The sequence below is a fragment of the Ambystoma mexicanum genome, chromosome 4q (genome assembly GCF_040938575.1).
Source record: "Ambystoma mexicanum isolate Mex_15411 chromosome 4q, UKY_AmexF1_1, whole genome shotgun sequence".
Lineage (NCBI taxonomy): Eukaryota > Metazoa > Chordata > Amphibia > Caudata > Ambystomatidae > Ambystoma > Ambystoma mexicanum.
Genome location: NC_090928.1, coordinates 908,085,921 through 908,103,012, shown reverse-complemented (window position 1 = coordinate 908,103,012; position 17,092 = coordinate 908,085,921).

The window sequence follows — 17,092 nt, the reverse complement described above, 5'->3', positions numbered from 1 at the left end:
TACACAACTCACACATCAGTTAACCACTTGTTAGGTGCTTATACAATTAGCAAATCTGGTTCAAAGCACCCACAGGGCAACAGGTTACAGGCAGGGGAATGTAGACAATGAATTGCAACATAGATACATAATTAATAGTGCAAACAAATATTGAGAATAACATGGAGGGGAGACAAACCTACTATGCCTGCTGAGTGTTCAGAACGTGCAAGTGCAGAGGGGAGGGGGAAATGGAAAATGTGCTGAGGTGCTCATGGAGAAGTGCTTGGGGTGAAGTACTAAGAAAATAAAATAAAAACTTATGTACAACCTCCTGTGGGGAGAGAGATGTGGGTGGTCAGGGTCCGAGGATAGATAAGGACCCTGCACATTAGCAGGGAAGATAGGAGGAGAAGGAAGAGGAAAATAGAAAGGTCTTCAGGCTATATCTGAACTTAAGGAGGTCCTGCTCAAGACAAAGAGGGAGAGGGAGGCTATTCCACAGAAGGCAGCCCACTGAGGAAAGTGATCCACCACCAGCTCACTGTTTAGCAAACTGTTTCACATGCAGGCAGTTGGTGCCAGAGGAACGCAGGAGTCTAGAAGGGGAGTATTTGGTCAACAAGCGTTGAGGATAGAATGGTATCCAGCCCCAGATAGCCTTGTGGATGATACAGAGGGATGTGAATGTAACCTGTGCTGAGACCAAGAGCCAGTGATGGCTTTGTAGGGCAGGAGAGATGCAGTCCCTGGATATGTCTTGCTGCCCTATTCTGGGTAAGCTGTAGGGGTTGCTAGGTGGACGAAGGAAGATAAAGGAGGAGGCTGTTGCAGTAGTCTAGCCTGGAGAGAACCAGAGCCCGTGTAAGATTGAGTCTGTGAGGGAAGTTGAGGAAGCGTTGAGTCCCTTTGAGAAGGAAGAGCTCAAAGTGAGACTTCTTGACAATGGGCCTCATTACAAGTTTGGCAGTCCAGTAATAACGATACTGGTAGGGGAATACTGGCATCGCTTACCGGACCGGTGCATTACGACCCATGATGCTGGTACTACCAGCATCTGCAGGAACCTGTTGTGACTGGGTAGCACCGACCCGGAATGGGCGCGGGCATGCAGCAGTCGTGTCAGTAACACCCGGATGCCATAAGTGCACATTACGAGTTTCACAGACATGCACTCATGGGCATCCAGATTTTGGTAAGAACGGGTACCATGATGCCGTTAACACTGTGATCGCGGGGCAGTCGTTAATAGCAATCTGCTGTGTTGAAACCTGCCACAGGTACACTCAATCAGCACAGGTGGAGGCAATGGAGTCTGACACAGCACAAAAGGAGCACACCCACACACCACACCCTTTCCAAACACAAAATTCTACCATTAGCAGTTGCAACACTGGGGCTGGAGGACATGCCTGCACTGCTACTAATCCAGCCGGCATTGAACCAGGGAATGCAGCAGAGGCACATGAGGAGAAGGAGGGTGAGACAGGGGCAGCACATACCACCAGGACAGGCAGTTGTACCCCGCAGGCAGCCACCAATACCTTGCCTAAGGGCCAGTCCATTTGACCTAACCCCTGCACAGATCCACACCCTGTACTGCCTGAACAGGGACACCATATGCACAATAGTGGACCTCATCCATGACGACCTGGTAAGCCTCATCAACATCTGGATAGGAATCCCCCCTTTGCTGAAGATAGTGTTGTGCTCCACTTCCTTGCCACAGGCACCTACCAGCACACTGTGGGGCATGGCATCTCACAACCATGTTTCTCCCGCGTGCTCAACCAGGTGCTAGATGCCCTCATGAAACATGGAAGGGACCACATATATTTACCATAGACTGTGGAGGAGGTGAATGATACCAAAATAGAATCTATGTTTTGCTGGCGATGAGGCAAAGGTCATTGGCAGTGCACCATGTCTGGTTAGTGGAGAGGCGGTCAGGGATGAATGAAGGTTCAAGGGTGTCAGTAGAAAGTTTGAAGAAGAGTTGTGTGTCACCAGCGTAACACTGGGAGTTGGGGGAGAAGGAAGCAATAAGGTGTGACGGCAGGGAAAAGGTGTATGTTAAAGAGTTAGGGTGAAATAATGGAGCCCTGGGGGATGCCACAAGTGGAGGAAGAAGTAGGGGAGGAGAAAGGGCCCAGCATGGTTTTTGAGGAACGGTCGGTTAAGAATGAGGTAAGCAAATCCAGTGGCCGCTCCAACATACCAAGGGTATCATGGACCTTCTTCATGAGGATGGAATGGTTCACTGTTTCAAATGCAGAAGAGAGATCAAGATGGATGAGGACAGCAGGGGAGTTGGAATTGAAGAATGCAAGCAGATCTTCATGGGTGTTCAGTAGAGCAGTTTTGTGCCTCTGGAAGCTTGGAATCCAGACTGATGGTCATGTAGACCACCAACAGGTTGGGTATGGGCATTGAGCTGGGGGAGGACCAACTTCTCTAGCAGTTCCCCAGGAAGAGTGTAAATGGGGCTGTAGTTGGCTGGGCAGGAAGGTTCTGCAAATGAGTTATTGAGGAAGGGGGTACACAAGGGAGTCCTTGAGGGAAGATGGAAAGGAACTAGTACCAAAGGAGTAGTAGAAGAGATCAGCAGGAGCAGAGAGATATGTTGTCCTTGATGGTTCTGGAGGAGCATGGGACAACCTGTTTGGAAGAGACCTTCATGCAGTTGACAACTCTTGTGAGACAGGAGCGAAGGAGGAGAAGGAGGAGGGTGAGTGGTAGTGGGGGGAGAAGTGAGGGAGTTGAGTTGGAAGAGTGTGTGACAAGGCTGTTCAGTTTTTCCTAGGTTTTTGAAAATAAATGAGAGGCGAGTGCATTACAAAGGGCCTGGAAAGGAGTAGGGGCAGAAGATACTGTGGACGGGTTGGAAAGTTCCCTGCAGGTTTTGAAGAGTTTAGCTGTGATGCAAACCACAAGAATGTAAGGACACAAATACTTATCTCTCGCACTCCTGGCAGGATCATACTTAACGCAGCAATTCACAGAGGCCGATATCAGACCGGATGACTGGCCACAGAGGCAACTGCCATGGAAGACATAAGCAGACAAGACAACGCAATGTGATACTGCAAGCAAGGGTAAATGCATGCTAAATGTAAGATGCAAACCAAAAGTGCAAGGTGAATGCAGACTTCATTGTGACAGCATACAATTGGTCCACTTCTGCATCCAATTGAATGCAGCAGTACCATGCACCCAGCTGCGGTCAACATGAAGCTGCAAACACCATGGGGAGGCATGCATGGGACATGCACGTGAAAACACCAACACCGCTAAATGTAATGTGCTGATACACAACATAGCATCCCAAATATGGGCATCAATGTTCCCATGGTTGTGCCTTGTAACTGGGGCTGCACACCATAATTGGGTAACCAATAGCAGGAGAGGCCAAATGTGCCATCAAGCCAATTCCCCACAAACATTGCAAGGGATGTGAAGTGTCACTCAGTACACATGTCAAAGTGCAATGAGACACACACCAGCACAACCATCAACACCTGTCATGGGCCACAAACAACTGGCCATGCCCCTACTCCCAAACACCCATGAAAGGCCCACACATTTGGAACTCCCACAATTTTGAATATGATACCAGTGGCTGCACCAATCCATAGAAACAACACCATGTCCAGACCTATCACCAGAACCACACCCTGTGAAACATGCACCCATGAAGTAGTACTGGTGCCCCACACGACAAGTCAGTCCCATGTGATCACACACAGTGCAACACTCCAAGCCAAACACTGCAGAAGTGTCTGAAAATGCCCTTCACTTACCTGCATAGAATACCCACCTGCCTTTCATACGATGTGACCCAATGGGAGACATATCACGTAAATGCAATGACATGCATAGTAACAACAGAAAGAACATGCACATTCATGACAACACAAGAATTGATCCTAAAAATATGCAGAGCGCACCCACTGCAGGTGCATCACCGGGTGCAAGAGGGTGACAGGACATAGATTTTGATCTGGCCATGAGTCCAGAGTACCACCACAGAGAGAGTGTCAGAGAGAATGACACTGAGAGGGAAGGCCAAGTTAAAAACACATCAAGGAGTACACTGCATGGATTGGAGATGGCCAATGGCATGCACTACACCACAGTAGGTGTGGCCATAGATGAATGGGAGGTAACACAGTCACATGAGTAAAACTTAAATAACCATCCCGGTATGGTAGCATGCAAAGCACATATAAGTAAAGTTACACATGCAGCAAGCATCAGTGACGCATGCTCATCATGCAAGACTGAGCTCATTCTTACCCGCTGACTGCGCCGGCATGGTGTGAATCCCACATCACCTCCACCAGGAACTGTGTCTCCAAATGAGTGACAGGAGGGACAGTACCTGGTGGAGGGCAAGGGGAGCATGGACATCAAAGAGAGGATAGCTCTGGGGCAACTTGCTCATCTTGGAAGTAAGACAACACAGAGCAACAAAGGTTCGATCCCCGGGTCCGCGCTTAGAAACCCCTGGGTATTAAGCGCGTTATAAATAATCTATCATATCATATCAAAAATTGCAGGGTGTCTTCCCTGGGACAACAGTCACCACCAGAACACAGATTATTGAAACAACATGGGAGAAGGTATTACAACAGGCATAGTGAAGTACCAGTCACACAGCACACATGTCCAAGGACACACTGAAACTATAGTTACCTGAACATGTCATCCTGTGCACCACCATGAAAACATGCACGTTGACCTCAATATGCATGTCTGCATGTCCACTACTGCAAATGTCATGACCTTGAGAGGCTAACAGCACAACTCAAGGAAAAAATAAGTAAAATAATAAAAAATAAAACCTGGAAAGGGCAACTCAAAAATAAAATGCCAACATCCGGGCCTAGGGTCAATTAAAGTATCAAAAAGTTAACAAAACAATCAGAAATGTCCATCATGGACTGGGTGGTGGGGGTGTTGCCACCCAGGAGGGGGGAAGGGCAGGGTGCATGTAAAAATAATCCCCTCCATGGGATCACGGACGCACAGCTACTGTGGACCGGGAGGCATGTCTCTGCTGGCACCACCATCCTGCATTGAAAGAAGGTGGAAGTGGTGCTTGAGGCTTACCACGCAGTGCTCTGGCCTGGTCCTCAGTGGCAGCAGCCATGCGTGACACTTAGGAATGCACCAGCAGACAGAGGCTTGGAGGTCACTATGCACAACCTTACGGGTTGCACAGAGTTCCTCTGTGATTGTCTGCCTCAATGATAACATCTCCTGTCAGAACAGTATTCTGCTGGCTGCATCTACCTCACGGATCATAGCTCTCTGGGCCAACAACTCACGACTCACACCTCAGGGCTTTCCTGTGTCACTGACCTTCGGCAAGCAGGGATGCCTGCAGACACTGCAGATCTGCCCGTCGGCCCCTGATGTTGACCTCCATGTGCAGCCTGTGGCAGCAGCAGCAGGTAGACCGCATGACCTGCAGCTGTTGCTTCACCTGTGTTGCTGGTGGGGATCATGGAACTGGCCAACCTATCCATGCCCTCAGGCAAACTCTCAAAGGCAACACCCTGTCCGTGTGCAGAATTCAACATCTGCTGCTTCCACGCTGACTGCGCCGGCATGGTGTGAATCCCACATCACCTCCACCAGGAACTGTGTCTCCAAATGAGAGACAGGAGGGACAGTACCTGGTGGAGGGCAAGGGGAGCATGGACATCAAAGAGAGGATAGCTCTGGGGCAACTTGCTCGTCTTGGAAGTAAGACGACACAGAGCAACACAGGTTCGATCCCCGGGTCTGCGCATAGAAACCCCTGGGTATTAAGCACGTTATAAATAATCTATCATATCATATCAAAAATTGCAGGGTGTCTTCCCTGGGACAACAGTCACCACCAGAACACAGATTATTGAAACAACATGGGAGAAGGTATTACAACAGGCATAGTGAAGTACCAGTCACACAGCACACATGTGCAAGGACACACTGAAACTATAGTTACCTGCACATGTCATCCTGTGCACCACCATGCAAACATGCAAGTTGACCTCAATATGCATGTCTGCATGTCCACTACTGCAAATGTCATGACCTTGAGAGGCTAACAGCACAACTCAAGGAAAAAATAAGCAAAATAATAAAAAATAAAACCTGGAAAGGGCAACTCAAAAATAAAATGCCAACATCCGGGCCTAGGGTCAATTAAAGTATCAAAAAGTTAACAAAAAAATCAGAAATGTCCAACATGGACTGGGTGGTGGGGGTGTTGCCACCCAGGAGGGGGGAAGGGCAGGGTGCATTTAAAAATAATCCCCTCCATGGGCTCACGGACGCACAGCTACAGTGGACCGGGAGACATGTCTCTGCTGGCACCACCATCCTGCATTGAATGAAGGTGGAAGTGGTGCTTGAGGCTTACCACGCAGTGCCCTGGCCTGGTCCTCAGTGGCAGCAGCCATGCGTGACACTTAGGAATGCACCAGCAGACAGAGGCCTTGAAGGCCACTATGCACAACCTTACAGTTTGCATAAAGTTCCTCTGTGATTGTCTGCCTCAATGATAACATCTCCTGTCAGAACAGTATTCTGCTGGCTGCATCTACCTCATGCCAACAACTCACGACTCACACCTCAGGGCTTTCCTGTGTCCCTGACCTTCGGCAAGCAGGGATGCTTGCAGACAGTGCAGATCTGCCCGTCGGCCCCTGATGTTGACCTCCATATGCAGCCTGTGGCAGCAGCAGGTAGACCGCATGACCTGCAGCTGTTGCTTCACCTGTGTTGCTGGGGGGGATCATGGAACTGGCCACCCTATCCATGCCCTCAGGCAAACTCTCATAGGCAACACCCTGTCCGTGTGCAGAATTCAACATCTGCTGCTTCCACACTGTCTGGCCAGTGTGCACCCTCTGCCCAGATTGCACACATCCCCCATATGTGCAGGGCCCACGCCTACCTGATCCAATGGAGCACGGACCTTTCTGTGATGCCACTGTCTCTGGCTGCAGGACTGCAACCCTAAATTGGACATCTGCCCCAGGATCATAAACCAATGTATGGCAGTGTGGCTCTGCAGCCATAACCACCACAGATGGGTGTGACACCACTGACTGGCCTTGTGAAGGCACCTGACCCCCTGCAGACTCCCGAGCCCCAACTGCTCCACCCATTAGTGCACACACCTCTGCCAGCATTGAGGACTGCAAATCCGGTTTAGCATTGGAGCTACTGGAGTCCAAAGAGTCAGAATTGTTGGCTCAGGATGGTCTGTAGCACCAGTGGATTCTCACAGCCTGCCACGACACGTCCTCCACTGGTGGTCTGAAGCACCCCAGACTCTTCTTCCTCCACCTCCTCCTCCTCCTCTGCATCTGGTGCCTCCTCACCTGCACATGAACAGAAGAAGACATGTGGACTCATGTGCATGATGTCTACAGTGAACATGTGTATCACATTGCTGTCATGCAACAAAATGCAGGGCATGTCACCATAAGAAATACAGCATCCACACAGTATGTGCAACAAGCAATCTGATCATGGCATATGCGGAGTGGCAACAACATTCCCTGCTCAGGGCTATTCTGCCAGTGGACACATTGCAAGCAAACAGGGTCGTTAAGAAGCACATTATGGCCCATGGCACAGCTAACCGTTGACTGATACCAAATCTGCACACCCTCAACCAAGAAGGTTTAAATGTGTTTAAGGTTGTTACTTATTGTAAACATCATACACAAAAGCACACAAAGATCTTGGTCTTTTCATTTACAACATATTTAAAGTTGTATTTACATTATCAACTAATAGCCAAACCGACAGCAATGGCAACCAAAGCACCATGCCAGTGAAAACAACAACAGCTAAACAAGACAAAAACATTATCACCACTATCCAATAAGGAACAACCACATACCAGCAAGAAAGACATAAGCAATTCCAGGAATGACATTCAGAACGGTGGGCCTGATTTACAAAAACACTTTAGAATGGGAAAACCCCAAATGAAAATGGCTTTGTAAATCAGTTTGTGTGTGCTATTAGCAGTAATTTAAACATGAAATACAATTAATACAGTCACAATAACAATATGTGCTATAACTCCAAAATATTGTTAGAAAATACGACTTTAAAGGAGGGTAAAGCTGTTTATAATTCAGTGTATTTATTATTGTATTAAAGACATGGACATACACAGCTTTTATAAAATATGTACTGACAGAACCAGCTTTAACAGAGACTCTGGATACAGCCACATGACAACATATGTAAGCAGATGGGGCCTCATCACCAGCCAACCTTCAAACTGGTAAATTATCTTAGTAAAATAGGCTACTCAAACTCAATACAATGAAAGCGCACACCAATAATTAAACAACCTGCAATATATGTAAAATCATTGGTACAAATATTCCCCAACCACCCATCGAAAACACCCGCCCACATGTAACTGGCATTCATCTTTCCCAACTAGGCAATGCCAAAACTATCCCCAATGTCATATTATCCACAGATTAATATATCAAATACCACAACATTCAGAAACCTTACACTTGTCCTCCTCAGCCAGACACTCTTAAGAGACACCTCATACAATCTCAACATGAAGCCTCACCACAACTGTCAAAGACCATAGAAAGCACACACATCACCCCCACTCATGCTTCCAAAACACCTATCAGCAACACACTTCCCCTACATCTTCCACATTACCCCTGACTACATACAAATACATAATTTACCACCAAGTAACAATCACACTATTAATCACTACCAACCTCATCAACACACTCACCATTAGAAAGTTTCCAGTCAACAGGCCAGAATGCGCTCAATACACAAACCTGACAACACAAGACGATACACAAAAGCACACACTAATTATCCTTACCCATTCTGTACCTATAGGCAACCCCCACTCCTGGATATGGTACTATTTTAATGTTACACACTGAGAGTACATACATTGGCACAAACTGTCACATATACCACCTATGTCAGAAAATTACACTGAGGTAATCACCATAAGAACAGCCTAGAGGTGGATTGTTTGTTGTTACACATGAAAATGGAACACAAGACAATATTCAGAATATAGTCGTTCTTACGTGTATCTGGGTATGTATATATTAGATACTAAGAATATGAAACAAATTGAGTCTTATGTAACCCAAAAAATAGAAAGGAGATTCTCAGCAATTCTAAACTTTATTAAATATAAAGGTTGTTACTTGATTGAAGGCTTAGTGAGACTGTATAAAACGTGCATGATACCGAGTTCATGATATGGCTTTAAAATATTCACGGTGAAAGAAACAAAATGGCGAAGGACGCTGGAAGCCAAACTGTGGAGGAGTTACATTGCCCCCCCCCCCGTTGAGGGGATTTATTGTGAACTTGGATTAACTTCACTTACAACTTTAAAGAAAGTAGCGATGGGTATTCTGTATTGGCGTATAATAAGTAAACCCAGCGATGCTGATACAATGCATGGTATGCTTGATACTTCAATTACTATCATGGAAAAACAAATCAAAAACGTGCAAGCATATAGGATAGAAATACCAATACAGCAACACTTAAGAGATACAAAATATATACCCATCAGAGCTTCCAAGACGGCTCACATTGTAAATATCTGAAAAATCATAATAGCAAAGTAAGAAGATGCATAATGCTATCAGGCTAGATCTACTTCCTACGTCTTCTAGAACTGGGGCTGGTCTAAAATCCCCTATGATGAGGGTCTTTGTAGACATGATATAGAAACAACAAGACACCTTCTGACAAATTGTAGGAATCTGAATGATGTATATACTTAAGGCTTTTATAATTTAAGATATAAAATGGAACATTTTTACTCAGATCAATCATGGTCTTTATTATTTTCGGGCAAATGTACTGTACTGAATTTTACTTTATATCATACTAGCTGGGATACCCGGTGTTGCCCGTGTCCTAATCGAGTGGTGTTTCATGTGCCCTGAAGGATATTGCTCTTGTCCTCATGCCAGCAAGCCCTGCTTCCGTTTTCTCTGGCATCTCATTTGCAATGGAGAAAGTAGCTCTTGTCCTCTGGTAGGCAAGTTGTGCAGCAGGGTCCTTTTTTAAAAAGATTTTTATTTTATTTTTCCTGTCCCCCGCTTACCATAATGCTAAGCGAGGGACCCCCCTGCAATCCCTCACTCCCATTACTGCAACCAAGGAGAGCAGGTGACACCCCTGCAATCCCCGCTCCACTTGGGTGCAATAATGGTTGTCGGCATACTCTACAATGCCGACAGTGCAGTAAAAGCACAGCCAGCATTTTAAAGTCACAGTTTTAGTACGATTCCATTTTCGCTTTGCATCAGATGGAGCTTTTACAAGTGATGTTTGTTTTTGTGCGCCATGTTTCAGTCACTCAATGGCTTCAGTGCATTTGAGAAAATGTCCAAGAAAGATTGATTGATTATGCTCACTTCTTGTAAATGAATTTAAGTAAACTGGACCCTTGTCAATTCCCATATTTGGAGTGGCGTGATAAAAAATGTTTTTTTTTTATTCCCATTAAAAATGCTTTAATAATTATTTTTTTTACTGTATACAGTAGTAATACATGGTTGCCAGACATTTGGTCGAAAAAAATAGGTCGACCAGACAAATGGTCGAACCAATTTGGTCGAAAACCAAATGGTCGAATTTTTTATTTTTTTATTTTAACCCTTTTTTTATTTTTTTTGGGGGGTTCCCCCCAAATCCCCTTTTTTTCTCTAAAAACCCCTTTTTTTACTAAACGAAAACCCGAAAAATAAATATATGAATAAAAAAAAAATTCGACCATTTGGTTTTCGACCAAATTCCGTCGACCAAATTGCAGTCGACCAGTTTTTTTTCGACCAATTGACTGGACACCGTAATACATTTCAAAGGAATAACCAACACATTGAATATTTTGCTTCAGAAACTTCCAAATTGTTCCTCCTTCTAGTACCTACTGCAGTGATTTGGGGTCAGCATTAGTAAATGAGGGTGTCTATGGAGGGAATTTGTTGCATTCAGGCATAGTGGCTCATTACAAGTGTGCCGGTCCAGTAACAATGGTGTCGGTAAGCCTTCCGGCACCGTTGTTACCGGACCGGCACACTCCGATTCTGCGGGGGGCTGCCGTCCCGTCCGTCAGGTCTGACCTGGCGGGTGGAACGGCAGCCACCCACATACTTTCACGGAAGCTCCAGCACCATTATTAACGTTGCTGGTGCTTCCATCATCCTCATTCCCATTGAGTCCTAAACAAATGGGAATGGTGATTAACGATTTTCCGGTGGCTAACTTCCAGGAACACTGGGTTCGTAATCTCCTGGTGTTTCCGTGAAGCCAGGCACCGGAAAAATTCACACAAGTCCGGCAGCAGCCTTCTGGTTTTACGGGCACGGCTACCGCCTACCTTGTAATGAGGCCCATAGACTGCAATCTTACCTCAAAGAAATGAGGAATCCATGCAAAATTTGGTTGCAGTGGGTTCAACGGTGTGGATTTGTCTAGCCGGACAAACATACACACACATATTCAAAATGTGTTTTGCATATAGGATTTTTGCATCCAAACATAGACTATGTTCTTGTCCAAAACAAAAGAGGAATCCATGCAAAATTTGGTAGACGTGGGCTGAACAGTGTGGATTTGTATAGCTGGACAAACATACACACATACATACTTTCAGCTTTATATCTAATGATGTGGTTGAAGATTCTAAAACAAATTGACCAGAAACTGCAATCAATTTGATAAAGGAAAACCGATATTTGTGGGAGATAGATGAACAATGGAAGTTCAAAGTGTATGGTTGAATTTGTCAGAGGTTTTTACTAAAAGTTTACTAAATTTGAATTGACCAATATCGAGCAATGGAATGAGATTGTGTCAACTATATGCATTTTATCAACGTTTCCTTTTAAGTCCCTAATTATGTAATAACAGTTTTTACCACATGAATAGTGTTTAAGCAAGTTTGTATTTTAATTGTACATGCATGATGTGTTAGGTTTATAAAATAACACAATATAAAGAAAAACAAAATATACACGGATACAGAACACTATAAGAACCAAAACAAGCCCCCACATGAACACCTCCAACCATCGCAGCACAAACACACCTCCAGCACAACTCACACAAGTACAACACACTTCCCACTTCAAGAAACACACTGGTTACCCACACCACGTACCTCAACTGCACTAAAAACACTGCACAGAGACACAAATGCATTTCAAATACCATCCCCACAAGCAAAACTCCCTAACAGAGGAGGAATACCTGGAATGTGGATTTTTATTTCTATGGCATCTACAGTATCCACAGTTGTTCAGCACTGTGTATATTCATTATGAAGTGAAGGTTGAGAAACAATAAATATGGTTTGTTTTTGGGTGAAATAAATTTCAATCAGTGTTTGCTAACAATTAACCAAACATATATATTCAAGAATGTGATAATATGGTTAACCCATGTACAATCATACACACATACATCTCTGCACATACCAGTGGAATTGGTTTACCCCATGCACAAACATACACACATACATGTTCGCATATACCGGTGGATATGAATACTGCCTGCATAAACATACACACAACTTTCCCAACCCAGATAATCCTTAACATTCACACAGCTATAACTCGCAAAGACACACCAGGCAACTCGAGACATGGCCATTCATATGGACAATGCATGCATAAACACCCACATACAAGCGCAATCCCAATACGTCTAAGAAAGCACGCAGATATGAATCACTCCACCGTACATATCCACACATACAGTGGGTACGGATATCACATGCGTAACACATTCACTCTGTGACCTATTGCCTACCTCCAAACATGCCCACAGATAGTGATCATGCATGTGCAGTCGCACAGGCAGCAACTCAGATACCTCTCGTCATTCCAGCCGATTAGATAACACAAGTGCACAGACACACGCTCAGGCTCAGACAGGCTTATAAGAGGCAATGGTAGTGTGGCCCAGTTTTTTTTATGGAAGCGGGCCACTTTGTTGGCCCTTGTGGGCCAGTTGGATAAGTTACTTCACCATGCGGCTAGTTCCTTTGGCCGTGTTACTGAATGAATATTTAAAATGCACAAGTTCAGTCACATTTTATCAAAAACCTCTCCCATGGGCACTACTCAAACAGTCTGTCACTAAAGGAATCGAGCTGCCATTTGCAACTGTGGGCCACTTTTTCGTTGGTGCCGGAGACATTTTTATGCCCCATGCAGTCCGACCCTGCACGCGCTCATTACTCTCAACAAAGCACCGCATTAGCTTGAAGTATTAGGGAGCTTGCAGAAGTAGTTACAATCCCTCTTGTGAATCAGTGGTGCAGCATGAGTTTCATGCGTACTGTGATGGCCTTTCTTTAGAATGATTGCTGGTGGTAACCTTCACAACATTCCAAACATGTGTTGAATGCGCCCTTTTGTGTTGTTTTTGTTGCTGGCCTCTTGTTGGCCTTCCTAGCGTTTGCCAGCTTTACCTTTTTATGGACTGTAACCTAAACTATATTCCCAAACCATTTTCTTTCGGCATACCTCACAATTTAACAATATCTTACCTATGAATGACTTTGCTGCAAATCCTGCTCTGCTCTGCTTTGTCCCGCAAACGCCATCAATGTCTCAACACGAGGCAACGAGCGCCGACACGTCATTTCAAAGCGACATGTTTAAATGCCAGGAACCCTTTTGAACTATTGATAACCGTGTTGTGCAGCTCACTCTGCCCAGAGCCCATATACTTTCTGAAATAAAGTCCTATTCCATGCAATTCCACTGTCAGTGGCTTGCACAGTCGGATTTGTAAATGTGTCTAATGCTATGATGGATGGGCTGGTGGTTTATTGTTCGTGGGAAGGGGAGATATTTCTTTAACACAAACATCGCCCTTTAGAGAAAAATAACTATAATGCTTGCACACACGCAGGTCTCCTCGTGAAGCGCCCTAGGTAAGAGGGGCATAAATCAACTTGTATGTAGCCAATCACCGGAGCCTTGAGGGGGGCGCAGCCTAAATAATAAGCTGTTACGTGATCTTCGTGCCTGGGGCCATGCGATCTTTCAAGATTATGGTGTGACTTGTTTCTACTGTCAGGCTAATCATCTCACCTAATAGCAGTGCCTCCAGTGAAACTAACCACGAGCAACACAAACGCGTTTCTTAATGGATACATACATGTGCGTTTTTAAATGCTTTCTTGCATAGGTCAACATTCAAAATTTCCCAAAACGCCTTCATTGAGGGGAGATGTGTTTGGAATACAACATGTGTTAAGAAACAATGAAATGCGTTAGTGGTGGTTAGCACATGTATTCGTGTTTTTAAAATAAAAAGAACACGTGGAAACATTATTATTAAAAACATGGGATTTAAGTAAGAACAGATTTACATTTCTAATACAAGTCTGACGCCGGCCCATCCAGCGGTTTTGACGCTAGGATCGGAGAACTTTTGACAGTCTCTCTCACGTGTCCCCTTGACGGAATGCCACAAAGCTTTCCTAAACAAGTGCAGCGTGGATCCACATTGTGTTGCTAGATAGAAAACCTATAAACAATGGGACATGAACATAAGAATATCGGTTATGGTGAATAAAGTACCTGCCCTCCTGGACTTCCTCCGGCACTACGTCCCGGCCACCCCTGCACCGGGGCCTGTTATCTGTACCCTCACAGGTCCCCCCAACCCTCTCCTGCACTTATCAGATGTTACCCTATGTGACTTGCCCTGCACTGCACCCTTCACTGGCTGCACAAATCACTGCTCCTATGACCTTATTTATTTACTTATGTATCCACTAACTTATTATTTATCCTATGCCTGCACTTCTTTGCCCCCCTCCCTTTTTCTGTTGCACTTCCCCCTTTCCCTCTCCCATGCACTTGCACGTTCTCAATGTCACTGGGCCTAGTAAGATTGTTTGTTTTTGTTTTCTCCCCTGCTCCCCCTCCCTTTGCCTGGTCGCGCTCTGAAACACCTGTGTATGGGCGCGCTATAAATAAAATATCATATCATATCATATCATGGCTCAGAACCAGGACTGGCCTAATTTGAGAGATTTTAAATAAGTCAAGTTGAGGAAATGACGACTCCAAAGACCAGTTACATGAAAGCCTTCATAATTCGGATCAATTGACGAATGAGTAATCAGGATGCATTATCACAATGGGCCTCATTACGACCCTGGCGGAAAGTGACTGACCGGACCGCAACAGCGTAAATAGCGTTTCCGCCATTGCACGAAGGAGCAAAGTGCGGCCAATCACGACCCATCGGGCACGAGCATTACGCCATGGCGGAATCCGAAAGGCTGCGATGGCGGAAATGACCCCAAAACGGCCCTTACCGCCGCCGTACGCTGCACCAGGTGCAATACCGCCACCCATTTTAGCGGTCACCGTAATGAGCGGTCACCGTAACGAGCGTGCACCGCAAATTACGGCCACCGTAAATATACGGAAACGGAAGTAAAAGCATGTGGCCGGAACGGGAAACAGCACGCCGCACAACTATAAAATCCGAATCCCAACACAACCATAAAAAATCCGACCCTGACACACATCCCAACCCGTTAGCAACCCCAGTTAAAAAAATAAATATGGGAAAGGTAGCCAAGAAAGCGTGTGACCGCAAGCGGCAGGTACACTTCTCCCGAGAGGAACTGACCGTGCTCACCGAGACCCTCCAGGAAAATTCCGCCGTCGTCTTCTCCAGTCAAATGACCAGGACGGCCCTTGCCAACAAGAAGGCCATATGGGCCCTGGTGGCACAGCGCGTAAGTGCGGTGGGGACAACACCCCGCACGCCACAGCAATGTCGCAAGCGGTGGGACGACCTGCGGATCCGCGTACGCAGCATACTTTCTGCGAACAGGAACATCGCCACAGCTACCGGGGGGGGTTCAGAGTCGCCCATCAAGTTGACCCCCTGGGAGGAAATCTGCGCCTCCACCATAGGAATGGAGAGCATAGAGGGAGTCGGAGGGATGGAGAAAGGAGTGCCGACATCCGGAGAATCAGGTAGGTTGGCCAAGAGAAACAATGCGAAATCCACAAACCACGAACATGTGCAGTACCATGTGACCCCATAGTGCAATACATACTTTGCCCTGACAGCGCCCTCTAAAAGTCAGAATGAACAAACAAATCAATCAAGAAGCCATAAACAACCCCTACATGTGCAGCATGCACCCCCTAACTGCAGGCAGCCAAATGAATGCATCCTCAATCCACACGAAAATGAGACCACCTCCAAGGCCCAGTCCCAAATCAGCCTCATGTACCACCCCAATGCATTTGATACGTTGCCATTCCAAATCCGACAGACCCATAACTAACGCTCGCCCCTCTTTACTCCACCACAGGGTCCGATACCAACGACGAGCTGCAGGACACCCCTACCAGCACGCCTGCAAAGAGGGCCAGGACCAACGTCCCAAGAGCCTCCACCTCAGGTGCAAGGATCAAGACACGGCAGCAGCAGGAATCAAGTGGCAGCACACTGGAGGGGACTGCAACAGGCACCCCAGCAGCCAGCAAGTCCACAACCCCAGCACCACAGGTCCCCCCAAAGAACGTATCTGATGGCACTGCCTCTGGTGGTAGCAGCACCATAGGTGACACAGCTGTCATGCCAGCATGCTCCGACACGGAAAACAGTGCTGGCGACGTAGGTACCATCCATGACCTTTCCCAATCCCCCTGCATGTTCCATCCCCTACACCATGACGAAACCACGCAGGGGCACCCTGAAGACGACGACTGGCCAACCCCCACAAGTCCTGTGCCAAGGCAACATGTGTTGAGCAGCCCCCCTGTCACACCACCGCAAATGTCCATGGCCCAGCAGAGGCAACAGTCCCTCGACCTGCTGATCGAGCAACAGCAGGAAGCGTCCACGCTACTCAAGGACCATGCAAATGAATGCGGGGGTTCCAGGGCAGCCATGGAAACATCCACCGAGACACTCAGGGCACAAATAGAGAAAAGTAGTGAGAGCCTCAGGGGAGAAATGGAGAGAAGCACCGAGAGCCTGAGAGCACAAATGGAGAAAAGCACCGAGAGCCTGAGGGGGGAACTGC